Raw genomic sequence first — 24931 nt, 5'->3', positions numbered from 1 at the left:
AGTGATTAAAGACACACACACACACACACAGACACACACACAAACACACGCACACACACACACACACACACACACACATGCACGCACTTGCTTAAAGTCTGCGACATGTGGGAGTATAAATAAAAGAAACGTGTATTGTTGGTCGTACTGAAATGTTCCGTTTCATCATGAGTGCTAGCTGAGCTTCAAAGATTTACTCATTATTTTTATATACAGAATTTGGTACATGAAGAACAACCAGGCATCACCAATCAAATCAAAATATCAAAATATTATTGATACAGTTGTATGGTTTGTATGGTTTTTCTTTGATTTTGTAAATCAAAATGTTGCATAGACCGATGTGGTAACTAATAATAATAATAATAATAATAATAAGTAGTAGTAGAAAAATTACCATATTGTTATGCACAAGCCTTAAATAGCTGGTGAGGGTGTGATGTCCCTCTCCAGCCTCGAATGCTGGCAGTGCTACATGTTTGCACTGCCATCTGTTGGTAGTTTATCCACAGACAATCTGTCACATTGGACTTCACTAAGACACATCTCAGAAAGACTCTCCAGCTCAGGTCTCGTGAGGTTCTTTACAAACCTTCAGTACAGTGCATATTTGAATTTAAGCTTTAAAACCAGGGAGTGAGTATAGAGTGTGTAAAACTGCAGATTACGACTATTTGAAAATTTTTTTTCTATTTTTATGTGGATGGTTTTTTTTCATAAACTGAATTAGAAATCCATGAAAAACTATTTTTTATTTAAATAGTAGCAAATCAAAATAACAGTTACCGAAAAAACAGTCATATGACTTGTTGTGATATTTTGATACCACGGTTAGCATTTACAGGATATTGTTTTATACAGGAAAACTGTTACTCAATAAGGCCCATCTACTAGTTGTTTTTCTCTTTCTCTGTGACCCAAGAATTAATGTGTAAGACTCACAAGCTGGTACCCCAAGGTCGAAAACACCACAGAGACGAGACCACTTCCTTACTCCCATCCTCCCTTCTTTATCTCTTAGAAAAAGGCTCGTTAAAGGCCAGGTGGTTTGTTTCAGAATTCACTAATGAAAGAACTCTGTATTTTATGTCTAGGAGTGTATTTTGCTGGGATGATCATAAATTGTAGCTGAACTGATAAACTACACAAGGGATACTTTGCTCAGAAGGCAGGAAGACGTTTCCTTATTTAGTCTGTACCGGTTTGAACTGGGAAAGCTGACACACGAACCTTTTTTTCTCTATATAAACTGCTGTGTACCAAATAAACCTTTGAGTTGATTCTGGGAAAGCAATCTTAACAGTCTCTGTATCACTTTGTTCTCCTAACTGCTCCCGATATCGTAACTAACCCAGCTGAACGGCATACCTGAGTGTTACTTTGAATAATTAGGAGTCTTATAAGGAAAGGACAAAACTCTGCTTATCGCTCACGCCACGGAGGAAACCCGGGACGGCAATTTCCTTCATGACTCCCTATAAGCAACAAGGCTCAGGGAGGAGCGACTAAATTTGTCACAATTATCTCATCAGTAGAAGATGAGCAGAAAAAGAAGCTCTGTTTTCTGTTGTCTACTTTCCAGATCGGGACGTTGACCCTAAACAGGACGGTGTGTACACTCAAGTTTTAAAGTGGATTCAGCAGGTGGGGGAACCTGAAAATGGAAAGAATTATAATTCACAATAATTTCTACTGAAAGCTCCAGTGGGTTTTCCTACAGTACAGGCTGTGATCAGCTGATCTGAATCCATCACAGTGCAGCAAACTAACCTGCACTAGTTTTTCCATGCAGCCTTTAAATAACACAGTTAGCCTAACTCAGTTTGTTTTGCAGCAGGTTTCACAATATGAAAAAAAACACAATGTAACATGTACATAATGTTCAAACCCAATATGTGATTTAAAAACAAGAAACCTTCGATGTGCTTAAATTTACACTTTATCAAACATCACTGAGCAGTCCGTACCTTTAAATCTAAGCTCTCCCTCTCAGCTCAGTGTTGGGAAGGTTACTTTTAAAATGTATTCCACTACAGATTACAGATTACATGCCCCAAAATGTATTTTGTAACGTATTCCGTTATGTTACTCAATGAGAGTAATGTATTCTGAATACTTTGGATTACTTAATATATTATCGTGCTTTTTACAACTACATGAATGTCCCATTGCTGTGTGATTTATTACTATTACTGAAGGTTACTCTCCACACCAACACCAACTAGATGTTTAAATCTTAATATAAATGAGTAACAGTAGGTGGACATTAGGTAAGGCTGCACTTTTTGCAGTGATCTCATACAGAAAACTATTCCACACGTATATAAAACAGGTCCGCGGCTCCGAGCCGTAGTAAAGGGACCTCTGGCTGATACGTCGGGTTCGTGTTGGGCTCGTAGCTGAAAACTAGCTTTACTTTGTTGTCTGGGTCAACTTTGCTAGCGAGAGACAGAGAGAGGCGTTGAAAGACTGCTCCAACCAAACTTATTGTTTCAGAGGAAAAAACTATGCCTGTAACACTCTGCCTATTTCCTTCATATTAAATAATTTTTGAGCCTCTTAATGAGTGTTTTGTTTGGATTTCCACCAGCGTGGAATTACCAAAAATAGAGAGGGCATAGCCTCATCATAGGGCGAAGGCGAGGTGGTATGGGCCAAGCTGGATCATACGGCGGTGCCACAACCAAAGGAACAGACGAGGCAGGACCAGATAGCAGCGTGGCAGCTGCAGGCGACGGTGTGGAAACCGCAGGTGAAGGAGCACGTGGTGGCCGAACGGACTCATCAAAGCCGACTGAACGGGCCCCTCGGACCCTCCAGCGGAGACCCGCACAGATGGTGGCTGAATCAATGAGTGGGCTGACAGCTGAGCAAAAGGCAACTGAGTGATGGACTGAGCAGGCAGTTGAACTAATGGCTGTGCTAGCAGCAACACAGGAGACTGAGCTAGCGGCAACTGAACAGGGGACCGAGTTATGGATTGCACTGGCGGCCAAACTAAAGGTTGAGCTGTGCACTGATTAGCAGACTGGGCTAGTGGCAACACAAGTGGCTTCATAGCAGGTCAAGCTAATGACTGAAGTGAAGGTTGAGGTGAAAATGGAGTTTCTGGCCTGGCAGCTGACTGGGCTAAGAGTAGTGACGGAAGAAAAAGTTCCGAAACAACTGTTTCAGTGAGTTTTCCCTCTTTCCCTGAATGAGCCAATGCAGGTGAAGAAGTATCCTTAATATTTTTAGTCCCTAAAATCACAGTCCTAGTCATAATAACTCCAGGCTCAGAAGCAACAAAGTGAACAAAGTCATGCACACTGATTGTGGGCTCAGAAAGAAGGTCTTTGAAGCAACAGACATGGGTGAGGCAGAAAAACCACCGTTATCCTCAGCGGCAACACAAAAAACAGTCCCAGGAAAAATAGTCCTAGTGTCAGACATGGCAGAAAAAGTGTCCTTTTCACACAGCCGGTTGTTTAGATGTCCCAAAGACTGGCTGCGAGGTGACGCGCCGTTGGCGCGGCTGCCGTTTCCTTCTCGGAGACGGCTCAGATGGGCCGGGTAACTCCACATCCAGTGGTTTGGACAACATATCCTCCGTCGAACCGAGCAGGCGAGCTGTAGCGGCTGGGGTGTGGGAGCTCATGGAGGATAAAATCCTGTATGAGCGGGTGCAGTGAGTCCAGTATCCAGGGGTGACCGGAAATTAGTTGCTGTAGCCTGGCTTCCACAGTGCAGAGAAATCCCTCTCCCTCATGTTCTAGCCATAGGTTAACCAACCTTGAAGCAGGTAGTCCTCCCAAAGCTTCTTGGGTGGGGCATTGTAACTCCCTTTTAATAGGGGTTGGACCGGGCACTCTGACACGCCTGCAATTAGTACAGAATGCTGCGGCATGGTTTTTATCTGGTAAAAAGAAAATTTGAGCACATTACTCCGGTTCTGGCCTCCCTGCACTGGCTTCCAATTGAATTTAGGATTGATTTTAAAGTTCTTTTATTGGTTTTTAAATCTTTAAATGGCCTGGCACCTGCGTATCTGTCTGATTTGCTGAAGCCCTATGTCCCCACTCGTTCGCTCCGGTCAGCTGAGCAGCTGTTGCTCTCAGTCCCCAAATCACGGTTGAAACTGAGAGGAGACCGAGCGTTCTCTATCGTGGCGCCTAAGCTTTGGAATAATCTTCCTCTTCACATTAGGCGATCGACATCAGTGATGGTTTTTAAATCCAGATTGAAATTCATTTTTATTCACTGGCTTTTGATTCAGTGGTTGACTGACTTGTATTTTATTGTTTTCACTATGTTTATTATTTTATCGTATTTATTATTCTTATGGTATCTATTATGTTTCTGTTGTTCAGCACTTTGGTCAGCCTTGTGTGTTTTTAAAGTGCTATATAAATAAACGATGATGATGATGATGATGATGATGAAGTACTCTTTAAAATACCAGAATAGGGAGGATAGAGCAGGTTTAAGTTTATTAGATTGATCAGTTTTGCTGAACTATGAAATATTTTGGGTGCAGTGTGTTTTTTTGCATACACGTATAACAGGATAGCTTTAGTGTTGTTGTTTATTTAAACTTGAGTATGAACTTATACAAAAGCAGCAAGATATTAAAAAACTGTTTTATCGATTAAAAAACTCTATAGCGGATTAAATATCGGTATCGGCAGATATCCAAATTTATGATATCGGTATCGGACATAAAAAAGTGGTATCATGCCATCTCTAGTCTGTACTGTCATGGCTAACGGGGATGAGCCGTGTGGAGGAATTAAAAGAGGATCCAAGCGCAGGCACTCACTGTTTGCTGAGGTGGTTTATTGTAAAATAAAGCACAAGGTGAAAAAATGTACAAACAGAACTAAACTACTAAAGAGCAAACGTGAAAATGAACATGAAGGAGGCTGAGCAGAGGCAGATGATGATTGCCAGCAGGGTGAACACACAGTAGATTCACAGACAGACCAGCGACCAGCATACGAGTAGACGCGTCTTAAATACACACAGAGGAACACAGCTGGAAGTAACTGACAAGACGAGACAGGGGAAGCAAAACTGAATACACTCACATGAGACACGGACCTTCACAATAAAACAGGAACAAGACAAGAAACAACTACATAAAGATGCAGACTTGACACTGAACTAAACCTACAGTAAACACGAGAGCACAAGAACCAAACCTAAGAACTAAACCCTTAACCAGAATAAACTGAAACATAGAATCGTAATAATAATAATCAACAAAGCACAACAAGAGAATCAGAATACAATCCATAATGCAAAATCAAACCAAAACATGAGAACTCAAAATGCTGGGTCAAAATGACCCAGAACCGTGACAGAGGTTGCACAGTCACAACTTAGCGATACATATTTGTACTTAGTTATGCTGCAGTAGATCTAGGCCAGAGGTGGGAAGTAACTAAGGGAGGGTTCAGGGTCACCTGGTCCAGGCCTAACTATATGCTTTAGCAAAAAGGAAAGTTTGAAGCCTAATCTTGAAAGTAGAGATAGTGTCTGTCTCCCGAATCCAAACTGGAAGCTGGTTCCACAGAAGAGGGGCCTGAAAACTGAAGGCTCTGCCTCCCATTCTACTTTTAAATACTCTAGGAACAACAAGTAGGCCTGCAGAGCAAGAGCGAAGTGCTCTAATAGGCTGATATGGTACTACAAGGTCATTAAGATAAGATGGGGCCTGATTATTTAAGACCTTGTATGTGAGGAGCAGGATTTTGAATTCTGGATTTAACAGGAAGCCAAAACAGGAGAAATCTGCTCTCTCTTTCTAGTCCCTGTCAGGACTCTTGCTGCAGCATTTTGGATTAGCTGAAGGCTTTTCAGGGAGTTTTTAGGACTTCCTGATAATAATGAATTACAGTCGTCCAGCCTGGAAGTAATAAATGCATGAACTAGTTTTTCAGCACAAGCAGACGGGATGGAAGGAGAATTATGAGTTTTCCAGATATATTATTTAAGATATGAGACGATTCTTCATTTTGAAGTTCAAGTGCTGATGGTGCAAAGCGCTGCTTTAAACATACTGACCCAAACCTCCCACAGGTTCTCTGTGAGTCTGAGAATCTCTGAGCACATTTGATTTACGCCATTTTCAAACCAGACACTGAGTACTCCTGTCCTACATCCTAGAAGGTACCACCATTATCAGTACAGACATACCTCATCACAGGATGACGGTGATCACTCACAACATCTTCATATTGATTTGAAACTGGCCCATTCTCTACCAGCAACACACACAGCATAACAAACACCAGGTTTCCACCGTGAAGAGGGCCCAGGTTCTTCTTTGAGCTTGTCATCGATTTGCATGTAGGGCGGTATGCTTTGTAATGCAGGAGTGTTACCACTAGATGGTGGGAGAAGTATAGAAATAGAAGTGCATCTTACCCCTGCTCTGCTAAAAATACAGCATATAAAAAAGGGGAAAGAAATCATACAAAGTTTGTATTAAATCATGTTGTAAAATAGGGAACAGCTGTATCAACATTTATTGTGTGACCCTGCAGAGACTAGAGTTTCTTCCTCTCCTCTTGTTCTGCCCACACTCTCATCCACAATCACTGCAACAGTTTCCTCAGGTAACCTCGTATGCATATTTCTGCTGCCTGCTCAGTCACTCAGCCCAGTCTGTCTTTGTTTGAGTTCAGCTGAGGTTCCTCCTCTTTCATTGGTTCTCATCTTATCAGCTTAAATCATGTAAAGAAAGAAGGTTAGCTCAGTAGCTTGTAACAGGACCCTCAGTAAATATTAGAAATTCTCATAATGGGAGCTTTTCCACTTTTAACAGAGAACCAACTATTTTTGATCCCTTGAACTCCTCTCTGGTCACAACTGCTAATACATCACTATGTAACTTTACAAACACTTTGTTTTATGAAAGTAATAAATAATAACAAACTAATCACTAACAACTAGCCAGTAAGTAACCCTCAAAGACTCTCTGGTCTGTACACATTAAAGCCACCCTGACTCTAGCTGCTGATGCATCCCTGCAGTTTAAAACTTGAGTTTAAAGTCACATGCTTTGTAATGTGCATCCTGTGTGAGGATGTGAGCATCTTATGTGATAACAGTCAGCCAGTCAAATCATTTATTCAGAGCATGTTTGAAAACAGAAACTTCCACGAGGAGACAAGATGCAGAACTTTGAAGCAGTATAAGAAAAAGATGAAGCTGGTTTTGTAAGATGAAGGAACAAAGGAAACGGGCCAAACTCAAAAGCTCCTTTATATTTTTGAGCATTTTATTTAACATGAAAAAATAACTTTTTTTTGAGTATTCTCCATATCATTGTGAATATAAAGAATAACTGTATACAGACATTGATGCAACTATAAAATTGTGTAATACATTGAAGTAATACATGTGGAACATTATGATATTTTGGACTTTTGTTTGAGGACATTTTCTTAAATTCCCAAGATACGATACTCCCAACCAGACCACCTCTGACCTGCTCGGTCTCTCTGACCCAGTCAGTCCTCTCAGATCATCTGATGCAAATGTTTGAACTGTCTCTGGATCAGATCTCAGTGAGCTGACGGTGCTTTACTTACTGTGGTCCTGTTCTTTGGAACAAGCTGCCTGCTGACCTGAGGTCAGCTACAGCTACAGTGTTTGTCCAGACTGAAAGCCTTTTATTTTTATGAGCCTACGTGCAGAAGCTCAGTGTTTGTGTGCATGTGAATATGCTTGTGTACTCGACTTTGCTCTTTTCATTGTAAACACATACGTTTTGATGTTTTCTTCTTCCACATTAAGCACATTGAGTTTAATCTGCTACATAAATAAAACTGTACATGTCATGGTCCTGGGTCGGTGACCCAGCGCTTTTAGTTATCATTTTCTAGTTTATGATGATGATGATTATTATTGTTTGAGTTCTGTGTGTTATATTTGGTCTGCCTTTGAGTCTGTCTCTGTCTATGGTGTCACCCCATCTGTTTGTGAATCTGTCTGTTTAGTTCAATGTCTTGTCTGGTTCCATGTGTCTGAGTTTCCTGTTTTATTGTGAAGGTTTGTGTCATATGTGAGTGTGCTCAGTCTCGTCAGCTGTGATTTCTCCCAGGTGTGTTCCCCTCCTGTCTCTCATCCCTTGATTACTGCCATCTGTGTATTTAAGCCCTGTGTTTCTCTGTGTCAGTGTCGCGTCGTACCCTCAACTAGCTGTGTGTTCTGCTTCTATGTTCCCAGTGTTTGGTCTCCTGCTCCAGTTTAGTGTTTCTTTCCAGTGTTTCAGTCCTTGGTTCCTCTGTTCTGACTTTTGGTTTTCTTTTGGTGAGTTTAGTTTGTACGAGGTTTTTCCCAGCAATAAAGCTGCGCCTTAAGTTTCACTTCCGTGTCTGAGTTCTGCATTTTGGGTCCACCACTCCTGCTTGCCTGCCACACAGCGATTCATGACAGAACGACGTGACCAGTAATGGATCCAGCGGACTCACCGTGGAAGCGCAGCTCCCGTTTTGACGGGACTCGGCTAGCGCTTGGAGGGCCTCCGTGCTGCCGCTCCTCACTAGCTGCTTACCCTTCGGTCCACTCACCTGCTTCCTCTCCGCGGACGCCCAGGTCTCGCAGAAAACGCTCCAGCCGGTCCCGGGAGGATTACTACGAGCCTGCAAGCAATCAGCTCACGCCTGCACAAGCCTTCTACAAGATGTTAGGGATTATTATCGTGCCGCCCGACTCACCCAGCGTTTCCACTTCACAGCAGGAGCCTGGGACTCTTCTCGACCAACCGCCTAGGGTGAGTGACAAAGTCCCCCTACATTCGCCTTCTGTGTCGAGGGATAAACGTACCGTTTCCCCCAAGGCCGCTAACGTCGGCTTCATGAACTCTAGATCTTCTGTTCCTCCTGTTCCCGAAAATGACAGTATTCATTTTGAGAGCGATCGTTTCCACTTTGGTTCAAAAGACTGTGCTTCTGATGCTCCTTCGGACCCAGGAGTTAAGACTGTTTCATCTGGAACTGTTTATTCTGGAGCTATGTTTATTCAGTCAGCTGCCCGTCCGCTTTCAGCTCAGTCCCCTGCTCAGCAGCCGTCTGTAGCTCAGTCTCCAGTGTCACCTGCTCAGCAGCCACCTGTAGCTCAGTGTCCTGTGTTTCCTGCTCAGAAGCCGCCTGTAGCCCAGACACCAACTCCACCACCACCATTTTCGTCCCAAGCTCTGTTAGCCGCCCGGCCCGAAGCTCTGTTAGCCGCCCGGCCCGAAGCTCTGTTAGCCGCCCGGCCCGAGGCTCAGTCGCCACCTCCACCACATTCAGCCTCGCTTCCCATAGCACAGTCACATCCACAGCCTGACTTACTACAAACCTTATTTCAATCCTTAGCTCAGTCAATAGCTCAGTTGGTAGAGGAATCATCAGCCTTATCGTCAGCTCGGTTTCAAACTTCACAACCATCATTTTCCCGACCTTTTCCTCAGTTGCCCTCAGCTCAGCCACCTATACAGCCATCATCTTCACCTACACCTCCGGTACAGCAAGCTATGTCTATCCAACCCTTACAGAACTGTCCCACAACCTTGAATTCTAATCAGAGAGACAAACCAAACAATATTGTTATCAGTCCTCAAAAGCTGGCCAGCTCTGAGACTGAGATTCACTCCAGGGCCTCCCCAGAGGCTGGGTTTCAGCCCCCAGCAGACTCTGGACCCCTGGCGGTTAAGAAGCCAGCTGAGGACCGCACCCGGCCGTTGCTGCCTGAGCAGACTCAATGCTCTGAGCAGCTGCAGTCTGCCATGTGTTTGCCAGAGGCCCGTGTGCCTGCTGGTCCTGTTGCGTTCCTGCCAGAGGCCCCCGCGCCTGCTGGTCCTGTTGCGTTCCTGCCAGAGGCCCCCGCGCCTGCTGGTCCTGTTGCGTTCCTGCCAGAGGCCCCCGCACCTGCTGGTTCTGTTGCGTTCCTGCCAGGGGCTCCAGTGCCCACTGGTTCTGAGACTGTTTTTGCTGGGGGGCCCGAGGAGCCCGTCCAGCCTCCAGCTGCTCCACCAGCAGCCTCATCCGCGCTTGCAGCAGCGGTTTCATCCATGCCGCCACCTGCTGCAGCGCCTCCGTCTGCATCCTCGTCATCCCCGTCTGGTCCAGCCTCTGCATCCTCGTCATCCCCGTCTGGTCCAGCCTCGTCTGGTCCAGCCTCGTCTGGTCCAGCCTCGTCTGGTCCAGCCTCGTCTGGTCCAGCCTCGTCTGGTCCTGTGCCCACCAGGCCATGGCCAGCACGCCTGGGACTGGAGGGCCGCCGCTGCCTTCCGCGCGGTCGGCCTCCTGAACTGCTCCGTCGTCTCCTTCGCCGCCGCCGTTGCCTTGCGCACGGCCGGCCCCCGGAACTGTTTGCCCGTCGTCGCAGTTGCCGTCCGCACGGTCGGCCCCCGGAACTGAACCGTTTTGGCCTCCTGCGCTGTCGGCCTCCGGGTCGGCCCCCTGAACTTGACCTTCTGGGTCTTTCTGGGCTCTGTCCCTCCTTCCTGGTCCCCCGCCGCCCGCCCTGGTGGGGTTGTTTTCTGTTTTTGGCTGTTTTTTGTGCTTCTGTTGGGCGGTCTGGAGCCCGCCCTTGAGGGGGGGGTACTGTCATGGTCCTGGGTCGGTGACCCAGCGCTTTTAGTTATCATTTTCTAGTTTATGATGATGATGATTATTATTGTTTGAGTTCTGTGTGTTATATTTGGTCTGCCTTTGAGTCTGTCTCTGTCTATGGTGTCACCCCATCTGTTTGTGAATCTGTCTGTTTAGTTCAATGTCTTGTCTGGTTCCATGTGTCTGAGTTTCCTGTTTTATTGTGAAGGTTTGTGTCATATGTGAGTGTGCTCAGTCTCGTCAGCTGTGATTTCTCCCAGGTGTGTTCCCCTCCTGTCTCTCATCCCTTGATTACTGCCATCTGTGTATTTAAGCCCTGTGTTTCTCTGTGTCAGTGTCGCGTCGTACCCTCAACTAGCTGTGTGTTCTGCTTCTATGTTCCCAGTGTTTGGTCTCCTGCTCCAGTTTAGTGTTTCTTTCCAGTGTTTCAGTCCTTGGTTCCTCTGTTCTGACTTTTGGTTTTCTTTTGGTGAGTTTAGTTTGTACGAGGTTTTTCCCAGCAATAAAGCTGCGCCTTAAGTTTCACTTCCGTGTCTGAGTTCTGCATTTTGGGTCCACCACTCCTGCTTGCCTGCCACACAGCGATTCATGACAGTACATGAATTCAGAATACAGACACCCTCTCTGCTTTTAAGATTAGGCTGAAAACTTTCCTTTTTGCCAAAGATCAGGTGGCTCTGAATAAGATAAGATAAGATAACCTTTATTAGTCCCACACGTGGGAAATTTGTTTTGTCACAGCAGGAAGTGGACAGTGCAAAAGTTATGAAGCAAAAAGCTGCTCAGTGCTGTCACAGTCTGCTGCATGGGGTGGGAGATGTTGTCCATCAGGGATGACAGCTTAGCCGCCGTTCTCCTGTCACTCACCACCTCCACTGGGTCCAGAGGGCATCCTAGAACAGAGCTGGCCCTTCGGATCAGCCTGTTCAGTCTCTTCCTGTCCACAGCAGAGATGCTGCCGCCCCAGCAGACTACACCATAAAAGATAGCAGAAGCCACCACAGAGTCATAGAAGGTCTTCAGGAGTGGGCCCTCCACTCCAAACGACCTGAGTCTCCGCAGCAGGTACAGCCTGCTCTGCCCTTTCCTGTAGAAGGCGTCTGAGTTATGAGTCCAGTCCAGTCTGTTGTTCAGATGAACACCAAGGTACCTGTAGCTGTCCACAGCCTCAATGTCCATACCTTGGATGTTCAGTGGTTGCAGTGGAGAATGCTTGTGCCTGCGGAAGTCTACCACCAGCTCCTTGGTTTTACTGGCGTTGATCTGGAGGTAGTCCTGCTGGCACCAGTCCACAAAGTCTTGAGTCAGTCCTCTGTACTCCTTGTCGTCCCCATCAGTGATGAGGCCGACTATTGCAGAGTCATCAGAGAACTTCTGCAGGAAGCACTGGGTGGAATTGTGGGAGAAGTCTGCAGTGTAGATGGTGAAGAGGAACGGAGCCAGAACCGTTCCCTGTGGGGCCCCCGTACTGCAGACGACCCTGTCCGACACACAGCCCTGAGTCCTCACATACTGTGGTCGGTCGGTGAGGTAGTCCAAAATCCAGGTAGTGAGGTGATGCTCCACTCCTGAGTTCTCCAGCTTGTCCTTCAGAACCGAGGGAAGAATAGTGTTGAAGGCACTGGAGAAATCAAAGAACATGATTCTCACAGTGCTCCAGGTGAGCGAGGGAACGATGTAGGAGGTGAATGACGGCATCATCCGCTCCAATGCCAGGTTGGTAGGCAAACTGAAGTGGGTCCAGTGATGAGCTTGTTAGGCGCCGAAGCTGAGCCAGGACCAACCGCTCCAGGGTCTTCATCAGGTGGGATGTCAGAGCCACCGGCCTGTAGCTGTTGAGGTCCTTGGGGCATAGGGCAGGGATAGCTCAGTAGGTAGAGTGGTGGCCCCATGATCGGAAGGTCGGTGGTTCGACTCCACTGAACGGCTACCCTGAGGTACCCCTGAGCAAGGTACCGTCCCTACACACTGCTCCCCGGGCGCTGCATTGGTGGCTGCCCACTGCTTCACTGGGTGAATGGGTTAAATGCAGAGGAACTATTTCCCTACGGGGACTAACATGCACACTTTTTTTGAATCTTTGTCACTGGTACAACACAGGAGGTTTTCCAGAGCTGTGGGACTCTTCCCAGCCTCAGGCTCAGGTTGAAGAGGTGCTCCATCACCCCACACAGTTGGTCCGCGCAGGACCTGACGACCCTCGAGCTGATGCCATCTGGGCCCGCTGCCTTCTTGCCATTAATCCTCCTCAGTTCCCTCCTAACCTGGGTGGTTGAGAGAGACAGGCTGGAGCCTTGTGTTGAGTGTGTATTGGATGCTGTTGTTGGGGGTGGGGGGGAGTGAGCAGGGTGAATAGAGGAGGTGTGAAGTGTCTGAGGTGTCAGAGGTGGAACAGCAGCAGTGGGGGTGGGTGAGTCTGCAGCCGATGTTGTAGACTGCCTCATGGATGAATTAAATCTGTTGAAGAAATGATTCAGTTCATTTGCCCACCTCACATCCCTCCCAGGCAGAGAGTTCTGCTGTTTGTGGCCCGAGATGGTTCTGAGGCCTCTCCAGACTTCACCAACGTTGTTTTGTTGAAGCTGGTTCTCCATCTTCTGCCTGTAGCTCTCCTTCCCATTCTTTATCAGTCACCTCAGCTCTCTCTGCACCCTTTTCAACTCCTCTTTGTCTTTGGATTTGAAGGCCCTCCTCTTCTGCTTGAGGACAGCTTTAATTTCTGGGGTAATCCAAGGTTTGTTGTTGGAGAAACACCGTACAGTCCTGGTAGGTACGGTGTTATCCACACAGAAATTAATGTAGTCAGTAATGCATGAAGTAAGGCTGTCGATGTCCTCTCCGTGGTCGTCACAGATCACCTCCCACACAGTCGACTCAAAACAATCCTTAAGAGCCTCCTCGCTCTCCTCCAACCATCTCTGTACTGTGTGGGTGGCTGGTGGCTCCTCCCTTAGTTACACTACAATAGGCTGCTGAATGTTCCCATGAGGCACTGAGTGTTTCTTCTTCAATCATGTGTTTATACAGCACTCTGCATTTAATTATTAGTTATTAATAATAATATTAATAATAATAATAATACATTTTATTTGAGGGCGCCTTTCAGAAACCCAAGGTCACCTTACAAAAAACACAATTAATAAAAGGAACAATAGTCATCAAAACAGAGCGTGACAACAGATAAAATCAGCATTAAAGCGAATAAGCCAGTTTAAACAGATGTGTTTTGAGCTGTGTCTTAAATATGGAAAGACAATATTTCTTAGTGCAGGAGGAAGAGAGTTCCAGAGCCGAGGAGCAGAGCGACTGAAAGCTCTGCTCCCCACAGTGATAAGGTGTGAGGACGGAACAGTAAGATGATGATCTGAGAGGGCGGGAAACAGCGGTGATATGGAGCAGGTCACACAAATATGCAGGAGCAGATTTATGGACACACTTGTATGCAAGAAGTAAGATTTTAAAATTTATCCTGGCTTCTATGGGCAACCAGTGAAGCTGCTGAAGAACTGGGGTAATATGAGCACTTAATGGAGTGCAAGTTATGACCCGAGCTGCAGAATTTTGAAGAAGTTGGAGTTTATGAAGGGACCTTTCAGGGAGACCAAATAGGAGGGAATTACAGTAATCAATACGGGATGTAATAAGACTATGGACAAGTCAAGTCAAGTCAAGTTTATTTATAAAGCACATTTAAAAACAACCGAGGCTGACCAAAGTGCTGTACAATAAAATACAAATATAAAATACAATAAAACACAAGTACATAAAACACCTCACTGATAAAACAATAAATTAAAACAATAAGTTAAACCTTGCTAAAAGCCAATGAGAAGAGGTGAGTTTTAAGAGCAGTTTTAAAAGTTCCAAGGCTTGTGGAGAATCTGATGTGAGGAGGTAAACTGTTCCACAGTCTGGGTGCAGCCACAGCAAAAGCCCTCTCTCCCCTAGTCTTTAGTCTGTACCTGGGAACATCTAAAAGCATCAGGTCTGCTGACCTCAAAGATCTCCTGGGGCGGTAAATGCTAAGAGGCTCTGCCAGGTAAGGAGGTGCAGTACCGTTAAGAACCTTAAAAACCAACAGTAAAATTTTAAAATCAATCCTAAAAGCAACTGGGAGCCAGTGGAGAGAGCAGAGGACCGGAGTGATGTGGTCTCTTTTTGGAGCCGGTCAGCATGCGAGCAGCAGCGTTCTGCACCAGTTGAAGGCGATGCAGGCAGGAACGATCTAAACCAGCATAAAGGGAGTTACAGTAGTCCAGCCGTGAAGTAATAAAAGCATGGACCACCCTTTCTAGATCGTTCCTGGACAGGTAGGACTTGGATGGCAGCAGCATGGGGGGTAAGGAAGGGGCGGAGTCGGTTAATATTATGTAAGTGGAAGTATGCAAACCGGGTTATGTAATTAATGTGAGACTGGAATGAAAGAGTATTATCAAGTATGACACCCAAACTCTTAACCTGAGGGGAGGGAAGGGTGGGAGAATTTTCAATGTTAATGGAAAAGCTGTGGGATTTGGTTAAGATAGATGGTGTACCAACAAGTAAAACTTCAGTTTTATTACTGTTGAGTTTGAGGAAATTATTAATCTCTGGCTCTCTTCCAGCGTGTCTTTGTCCTGTCTTCATCTCCACTACCTGAGCCAGCCAGTCATGGGAGAGCCTGATTCTGTTGGAGGTTTCTTCCTGTTAAACGGGACTTTTTCCTTCCCACTGTCACCAAAGTGCTTGCTCACAGAGGGTTGTCTGCTTGTTGGGGTTTTCTCTGTTTTGCACTTTCAGGCAACTGTTGTTGTGATTTGGCGATATATAAATAAAATCCAATTAAACTGAACTGAAAGAATATCAGTTGGTCTTGAAGTGATTGTGCCAAGCTGCTCGGCAACCTAAGAGGGTGAAGGAGTGCGCTGTCCACAGTGGGAATGGGCTGCTACAGATTTCAACTGGGGACACGTAAGGTGGCAGGAGGAACACTTGGAAAGTCTTCTCTGTGTGAATGACATGTAGAGGAAGCAAAGTCTGAGGAAAAGGTGCATAAGTCACCCAGTCACTGAGTCATTACAGTGGCAGGGTCCTGCAGCGGTGAAGAGAGACCTGAGCTCGACAACGAGGCTGTGGAATATTTGTGGTATCTACGTTCTTAAGCTCAGCTGCTTACGAGCTCTGGGATGGACCAAAAATAATAAGACTGGATACAAGCAACAGAAATAAGTTTGCCCCACAGGGTGTCTGTGTTCAGCTTTAGAGACTGGGTGGGTCAGTCATGGGATCAGAGGAGATCAAAGTGGAGCTGCTACTCCACCATGGAAGGAGCGAGTTGTGTTCCAGACCAGGATAACTCCAGGACCTGAAACACTTCACCTTCACCTGTAGGTGACGACATGTCCTACTGGGAGGAGGATCTGGGGCAGACCCAAGCTACAAGTGTTGCCTGGCCAGGAAACCTTTGTTTGCCTTCAGACAGTATGACAGGACAAGCTGGAGAGGGTGACGGAGGAGAGGGAGGTCTTTGTGTTCAGCAGCTCAGTCTGCATCAGCACAGAGCAGCAGAAATAGACTGATGATAGATTAGAACCTCTCTTAGATTGCTGTTATTCATTCTGCAATGGTGAGATACTTTTGTCTGGTATCCTGTAAGGTTAGGTTAGAACATTTATATTCTCAGTCAGTCTCTAAGGTTTAAACAAATATGCCTTATGTAAAACTTTCACTAGGTTGGCTGTAGCTCACGAGGTTCAGCAGGGCATCCTCTAATCAGAAGGTTGTTGGTTTGATCCCTGCCTGCTCCAGTCTTCATGCCAAATATCCTTGGGCAAGATGCTAAGCCTAAGTTTCTGATGCATCCATTGGAGTGTGTGTGAATGCTAGCTAGAAAGCACTTACACTTAGAGAAACATGCTTGCATGAATTTATGTGAATGGATGAATGAGGCAACTTGTGTTGTGCTTTGTGTGCTCAGGTAGAGTAGAACAGCACTATATAAGAACCAGTTCATTTAACATCTGGAAATACCTCTAAACTGGGAGGTGGCTGTGGCTCAGGTGGTACAGTTGTTGACCAGTTGGAAGGTTTGTAGTTCAATCACTTGCTCTTCCACTTTGCATGCTAAAGGATCCTTGGCCAAGATATTGAATCCCAAGGTGTGTGTGTGTGATGACACTAGTGTGACTGGTGAGCATTCAAAATGCTAAAGTATAGATAAAAGCAGTTTGCATGAGAAACTAAGTACTGGTCAGTTTACTATTTACAGCCTTTTCTCTTTCAGCACACATGCTGTACATGCACATACAGACTCAACTCAACAAGAGATGAATCACTACAACCATCCACTGCCATGTTTATTCATGACATAAGAGATGTAGACTTGGAGTAAGAAGTCTTTAGGATTTTTGAAGCTCGCCACATGAAAGTCATTTAAATCCTTTTTCTCAGTGAATATCAGTTTAAAAAGGGTTTCTTGGTTTCCAGATTTTTGCTCTTTGACAAAACAAGACAGAACAAGAGAAAGACAGCAAAAAAAGGTAGTCCCCACACTCTGCTGTCATCTTAATCCTGATTGTGGGAGAAGGATCAGCTTCTTCTTTTTTAATAATTGGTTTTATTTTCCCGATCAGCAGATATCATGTAGCACAGGACGATCACATGCCAGAGGTATAGGAAAGATAATATTCACAACATATACTTTGACTCTGGCACACGATCAAAGGAAAACTTGTGCAAACCTCTGAGTCAAAGACTTCCTTCTTTCAGAGTTACAAGCCCTTTGTGTAAGAATTCACCTTCTAACTGCATATTAAGGATCAATGATGAATGTTAATGTTGGTCAACACAAGTGTGCGCTCTTTAGTACAAAGTAAAAGTTCTACTTTTTTCTCTATCTGCTCGTCTTGACATAAGTGACTTGCTTTGGTCACTCAAGCTTTGGCCAGGCATGTGCACATGGTCAGGATTAGCATCGTCCTGGAGAAGGAAGGTTCTTTAAATGACTTTTCAAGATGGCTGTTGGTGCCAGACGGGCTGGTCTGGCTGCTTGAATGTCCTGCTGAGTGGCACTTCAGGTCAGGAGCCTGACTGCTTGGAATTGATAAGAAGGTAATAGTAACTTAAATAACCACTAGTTACAACCAAGATATGCAGAAGGCACTACAAATCAAGACTTGAAGCAGATGGGCAACAGCAGCAGAAGACCAGGAACCTGAGGCTACAGATCGTAGGGTCTCAACGAATAAGCAACATGTATGTACTCGCCTATAAGAAGTAAATATGCCAGATATTTGTCTTTAAAGGCTCTTCTATGAAGATAAAGATGAGAACTGATCTCATTTCATGTTACCATGTTACAGCATCATGATGATTAATGAGGGTTCACACATCGCATCATGTGTACAGTAACAGTATACGCTTTAGGATATGAGCGTGATTGGATATCAGCACAGACGCTGATGGTGAATCTTATTATAACTGGTGGAAGCTCTTCAGTTCCTGGAAAAATATGGACCCACAGCATTTTACTGAACATAATGTTGACACACCCAGTAAGAAGAAAATAAGACTTGTACCCTCTGGGTGACAGCTTGTTTACACTCAGAGCCTTGCACACACACCTCAGCCCTGACGAGGTCTGGCCCACATGAAAATATGCTAATGTCGCTGCTCCCTATTTGTCTGCTTTAATTAGCTGGAGTTTGTTTCCATAGTTGGATTTGCCATGAACTGATTCCTGTTCACGACGGCTACAGATAGTTGGTGTAAGACAGAGGACATTTGATTTATGCACTGTTAACCATCAACAGTGCAGCAGCCAGAAAAACACATGAGCCACATCCAGGAATCAGCTGATTCACATTCAAGCAGCGAACACTGAAAACAGTCGGACAGCAGGACTGAAGAGATTCTTTTTGATTGTTGAACCTTCTGGACTGACTCCTGCATTTCCATCACTTATAACAGAAAGACCCCACATCGTCCTCCATCAGCTGATGGGAGGAGGTAAGAAAGAAGAGCAGACTGTGAGGAACAACACAAACTACAGGAGACAGCACGCTAGAAAGATATGCAGGAGTTACATACAAATGCATGAAGAGTGAAAAATGAGAGTGGTGTGGAAGCACTCACTGCATGATGGGAAGCCCCAGCAGCCTCACCCTGCTGCCAAATGATGAAGGGACAGCTTCATCCAGTCTTATCTTTACGCTTTATCAGAAAAGAAAGTTTGAAGCCTGAACACAGAGACTGGGTGTGTCCTAGCTGGTTCCAAAGGAGATGGGCCTCAAAGCTCAGGCTCTGCCTCTATTAGGATTAGGACTGCAGCTATCGATGATCAATCGCAAATATCAAGCGTAGTATTTACAAATACATAACAAATCTGTCCATGTGTCCATCCACGCTTATCCAATTCAGGGTCGTGGAGGAGCTGCAGGCTCCCAGTAGGGCAACAGGCAGAGTTCACCCTGGACAGACTGCCAGTCTGCTGCAACACAGAGAGACAAACAACCACTTGCACTCACATTCACACCGATTTAGATTCCCCAAGTAACCCAACACCACGAAGTGTGTGTGTTGGGATTGTTTGAAGACGTCAGAGTACCGAGAGAGAGAACTCACACAAACACATGGGTGGAATCGAGATAGATAGGTGAGCTGCTTTCCACGTACCTTAGCAAAGCTTTCTGGGAAATGACCTCCTTTTATTAGCCACCATGTGGACGTACAGACGGACCAGTGCTCCTGAGCCCACGCAGTGACTTTCCAATACTGAGGGTGTTTTCAGGGCCTGGAGATCCTGGGCATTAAGTAATGGTTCTCAGCAGTGTTGCTTTGTAAAGAGAAAGTTCTAAGGATGTTAGGCATTCGGACATTTTATTTTTTACAAATTGCTGCTGATATTATGATTATGGAGCTGATCAAAGGTGTGTCAGAGGGATAAGACTGAGGTAGACACATGCTTGACATATGTGGAACTGTACATATGTGAATCAGCTGATCTGCTTTAATGGAAAAATGTGGTGTTGAATGATAACTGTGACATATTGATGTTGCCTCTCATATAGTCAGCTATATTTAATTATTTTTGTATCAGTATGGTAAGACAGCGGAGCAACAACTGGTGTTTGTATGTAGGTCAGCCTCCGTCCTCTCCATCCTTCCTTCTATCACCCCTCAGCTCCTTCCACTCCTCTATTCCTGGGCCAGATAATAAAATGCATAAGTGTAGCATGTTATTTAAGACACTCTTCCTCTCCTTCTCCATGTAGCCAGTGCATGTTTCACTCCAAAACAAAATGCAAAGCAAAGTATGGCACCACCACTGACTGGTCCCAGCAGGCCAGCAGCTGAGTGCTTTAACGCTTCACAAACCTGTGACTTCATGGCAGTACCACCATAATAATCAGACACTATCACCACAGCAACATCAGCTTTTTATTCTGAAGTTAGCCTAAAGTTAGCTCACTAGATTCCATCTAAAGATGATTTACAATGGTCAGAATGGAAAAAAACTGAAACATGCAGCTCTGCTATCACTTTGGACATAAAGACTAACCCCCTAACCCTAAACAGCACCAACATTTGTAATTTTACTGAAGTTGGGCTAACTGGCATATAAGGGTGCGGCACCTGGTGGCGAGCAGGAGTGCTATGGTTAGTATAATATAAACAGATTTGCACTGTGAAGCTGGAGCATGAATATTAAGTTTGTTCCCCTCAGTAAAAGTTAATGTGAAGGATCCAGATGGGCAGAGACAAATGCAACCGCATCGCTGGATAAAGATGGTGTAAATGGGCCAAAGTTAAGTCAGGAGAATACCTGAGATAATCCATCCACACCTCGAGGTTAGGCATTAATATACTGCTGCATGGTTTAATTACTCGCTGTGAAAAATTCCTGATCCTCAGCTTCATGTATTCTCTGTTATCCTCAGTGATTCTTTTCTGACCCGTCCAAATATTTGGTGTCTGACAAATCGTGAGTCGATGGGCTGTAGTTGCATCGTAAGGTTTTAAAAGCTGAGCTTTAAAACGTGCTGCAGACGAATAATGGTAATAAAAACTCAGAGAGTTCGACAGTGATCACTGATTATTTTTAGGGGCTCATTTATAGTAAATAAAGAATATACTAAAACATTACAACACATTAAAATGCCAGCAGCCCAGGCTTTATATGTCATCACTTAACAACCAGATTGGTTAGTAACAGCATCCTCAGGACAGAAAGGTGGGTGTGTATGTGAACTGAACATCATATATCAGAGACCTCCCTGTACCCATCACACCAGAGTGCACAGGTGCCATGCTGACAAATACAGTGACAGCAGAGAGGGCAGTGTTGTTTTAAGCAATCATCATGTCTGTGCTGGAATCAGTATAATCCAAACATATCAAAACAAGCAAATGAGCAAGGTGTCTGTGAATAGGCTCTTCCATTAGGTTAATCACACACAGTGCCACACTCTCAGACGTGATATCATTACACCACGTTAAGCACTGTGCGAGATGCCTTTGTTTGCAGAAACACCTCAGAGGGATATCTGGGTGACAGAGGCGACGTGATAAGAGGCAGCCTCATTTGAGCTCAGCTGTTTGTTCAGATAAACACAGATACAACGCTCTGTTGTCTTTCTTTCTCTTTAGGCCTGTTTTTATTGTGCTTCACCACCACAGGCTAACTCAGTTTGCCAACTATAGGATGGACTAAATAACAAGCCAATGGCAACACTCCAATCTGGACAGTTAGTGAATGTGGAAATGCAGAGGAACAGGAAGGACACAGTGAAGGCAGTTATGTGAAGAGGATGAAGAGATGAAAGGTACAGATGACAAAGCTGTGGAGGTATGGAGAGCTCTAGGAGAGAGGGCAGTCTTGGAGAGTGAGAGGATGTCTGATCAATGTTTAAGAATAAAGATGATGTGTCGAGTTGTAGTAACTACAATAAGTACAGAGAAGGTTAGGAGGAGGTGGACTTTGAGGATCCAGAAAAACCATATGATAGATTTGAGCATTGTTTATCTGTAGTGAGAGTAGGAAGCAGGTGGAGGAGAGCCTTGAGAGGTGAAGCTATGCTCTGGTGAGAAGAGGAGCGAAAGTAAGAAGAAGCAAGACAGAATAAGTGTATGAATGAGATGGAGACAGGTGGAAAGGTGGGGTTAGTCATCCAAAGCAATGGACAGTGCACACAAGAGGCTAAGGAAAGTGTTCAAAAAGAGCAATTTATCAGGCTCGAATGAGAAATTAGCTTTTTCTATAAAAGAGGCTAAAATGAATAATTTATGTGGGGAAGAAAACACTTATTGAACTACAAGGCCATATATCATGTGCAAACGTGATGTTGCAATAAGCCTTTATTTCATCAAGTGCTTATTTCTTTCACACCTGAAAGTTGTAAAAATCAAAATTCATCTTCACAGCACTTCACAGCCCCGGGGTTACAGCAGTAACAGGGAGCACGTGAAGCACTGTCTTTCATTCCTGTGGAACATAGTTCCAGTGTTAGGGTTAGGGTTAGGGTGTGCGACAGTTCAACATGCTGTGCTAATGTTGAATCATACACAGGGAATCAAAACAGAAACAGAAGAAGAAAGCACATTTTGGACATGTTTTGGAAACTGCTGTGTTAATTATAGCAGACAGCTCCTTAAAATGCATTTGGTTCAAAGGAAAATATGTAGATAATCTCTGAGAGGCAGTCACAACCTGAAAAAACCCAGGAAAAACAAACCTGGCAACCCTCACTAAGAATACATAATCTGTTTTCCTCTCCCTCATAGACACATATTCACCACTTATATGCAGTTCATATGCATCTGTCAGTCTGTACACACACACACACACACACACACACACACACACACACACACACACACACCCTCCATAGTAATCCTGTGTTGATTACTGTATTACTAATTTAATGTGACTCTACATTGTGACGTTTATACGTTTTTTCTTGAGAAAGAAGAAAGAAAACAGAAAGAAAGAACAGTCATTGCATAGAGATTTATCGGTTATTTCCAAGTAGATAAACTCTTTATTTTGTCTTTACTTGAAACTGCAGTCGTCCGCCTACATTTACAGTATTCATGAAATGCAGTGTTGGGTAAGTTACTTTAAATTAGTAACTTAGTTACATTACTAGTTACTTCTCTCAAAAGTAACTCAGTTACTTCAAGTTACTCGTTACTTTCAGAGTAACTAGTTACTAGGGAAAGTAACTTTGGTTTTACTCAGAATTCTCTTGTTAATGTGTTGCTTCCGTAACTGGATACCCAGCCAGATTGCCAGTCTTCTAGCTTGCTTACTTGCCACAAGTGCACTGTGCCACCTACCAATAGAAAGGAAAAAATAATGTGCACACTTCCACGAGAGAAATCCCACGCCTGATTCTATCCTAGCCTGCTTTTTACATCCAACACAAAAACTGCAGTCGTGGTGCTTTCGATTGTACTCAGAACTCGGAAATTCTGCCTTCTGAATAGGAAGATGTAGGTAACACCAGACTGCAGATGAGCTGCATACAGGGCTGGACTGGGACAGAAAATTGGCCCGGAGAATTTGACTAGAGACCGGCCCACCATTATAGGAAAAATCAAAAGCCTTTCCCTGTTAATGCCCTACCTGCCCCCTGGCAACACTTTGCTAGACCCGCCCCTGCACAGTTACCAGCTGTCAGCTACCTAAAAAAGGATCCTGGTGTTATTTGTCTCTCAGAAACAGTTCATAACTTCCCTTCAACTCATTCATGTCACCTAAAAGGTAAACCTGTTTCTCCATCACAGCTCTGATGATTCAGTAAGGACATCTCCTGGTTTCATCTTCATGTTTCCCTCTCACCACATATCCAAACCGTATCATGACCAGCAGCTTTTTTACAGCTGTGGCTCCAGCAAACATCAGCTGATACTAGAAATTAATATTAAATAAATTCTAACAACAGCTGATCAAGCTTAAACGTGCTGCTGTTGTTTAGCGCGACATCCACTGGTTTCCTCTTTCTGGCGCAAAGTGGGCGATAAATAAACAAGAGAGAAAAGCCGATCAGCTGATCATTGATCAGTTTCATGATTGAAGTAGAAACGGGAGAGAGAGGGAGAGAATGACAGAAGAAGAGGCAGCTGTGCAGCAAAGACACAGAATAACTCCAGCTTGGTGTCTGTTTCATTGTAGCTGAAGTCCGGGACAAACTGTTCCTTTTCACCTCAATAAGAAACGCGTAATATTTTCTCTGAATACGAGACGATTGTGGGAGGGTTGGCAACTCTAATATTTAACCTTATGAACAAAATAAAGTTCAACATCAGTAACATAGCACCCACCCAGCTGTATAGAAACTCCGTCATGCTAGCTAGTACGCAGTACGAAAAAGTCAGCATAACGAAAATAAACTCCACCTAAACTTGGTTTATATCTGACCCAGATGGACTGCAGGTTATAACTTCTTACCTGAAGTTCAGTTCACCTGACACTCGGACCGGCGGCCGCTTCGGGTCTCTCCTCTTGCCTCCCCTTTCCTTCATCCACCTGCTGGCTTCCACCACTTGCTAATGTTATTGAATCTGTGGAAGCTCCGCGATAGCCACCACACGAAGTAACGAATAACGAGCCTATCTAAATCCCAGTAACGAGTAACGCGTTCCTGGTTTTGGCATAATAACTAGTTACCGAGCTCGTTACCACAATAATAACGTAGTTACTGTAACGCGTTACTTAATAACGCGTTAGTCCCAACACTGATGAAATGCCACCCAGACAGGATTCACCTGTTTTAATCAATATAACTTTTGAGGCAGTTTGCTTTGACTCCAACCTGGCAACCCAACTCAAGCCACCTGTTGACCTTTATTTTGTTTAGATATCTCTATTCTGCTGCAGTCCTGGGTTTACTAATAGCTGCATTTCCCAATTAAAGCCACAGCTGACAGTTCAGGCTTTACTTTGGAAGATCATAAGTTTATTTGCTCTGTAGCTTTTAATCATAATGTTCCTAGATACCAATTTAACGTCACACTCTATATTTAAGCTACTAAGGAAAGTACACAGAAACCTGCTCATCCCAGGAACCAGGCTGTGATGAGGTCCACTATGGGCAACTGTTGCGGAGAAATGGCAAAATTGAGAAAGAAAGATAACGAAAGATAAGAGAGACAACAAAATTAGAAAGACAACGCAGGAAATCCCACACCTTGCTTTCAAAAACACTCAGTCTGAACCTACACCACTCAGAGAAGAACACACACCTGAGGACTCCAAAACACAAACTTACAGTGGGGCAAAAAGGTATTTAGTCAGCCACCGATTGTGCAAGTTCCCCCACCTAAAATGATGACAGAGGTCAGTAATTTGCACCAGAGGTACACTT

The sequence above is a fragment of the Rhamphochromis sp. 'chilingali' genome (assembly GCF_963969265.1).
Source record: "Rhamphochromis sp. 'chilingali' genome assembly, chromosome: 22".
Lineage (NCBI taxonomy): Eukaryota > Metazoa > Chordata > Actinopteri > Cichliformes > Cichlidae > Rhamphochromis > Rhamphochromis sp. 'chilingali'.
This window is presented reverse-complemented; position numbering follows the sequence as displayed.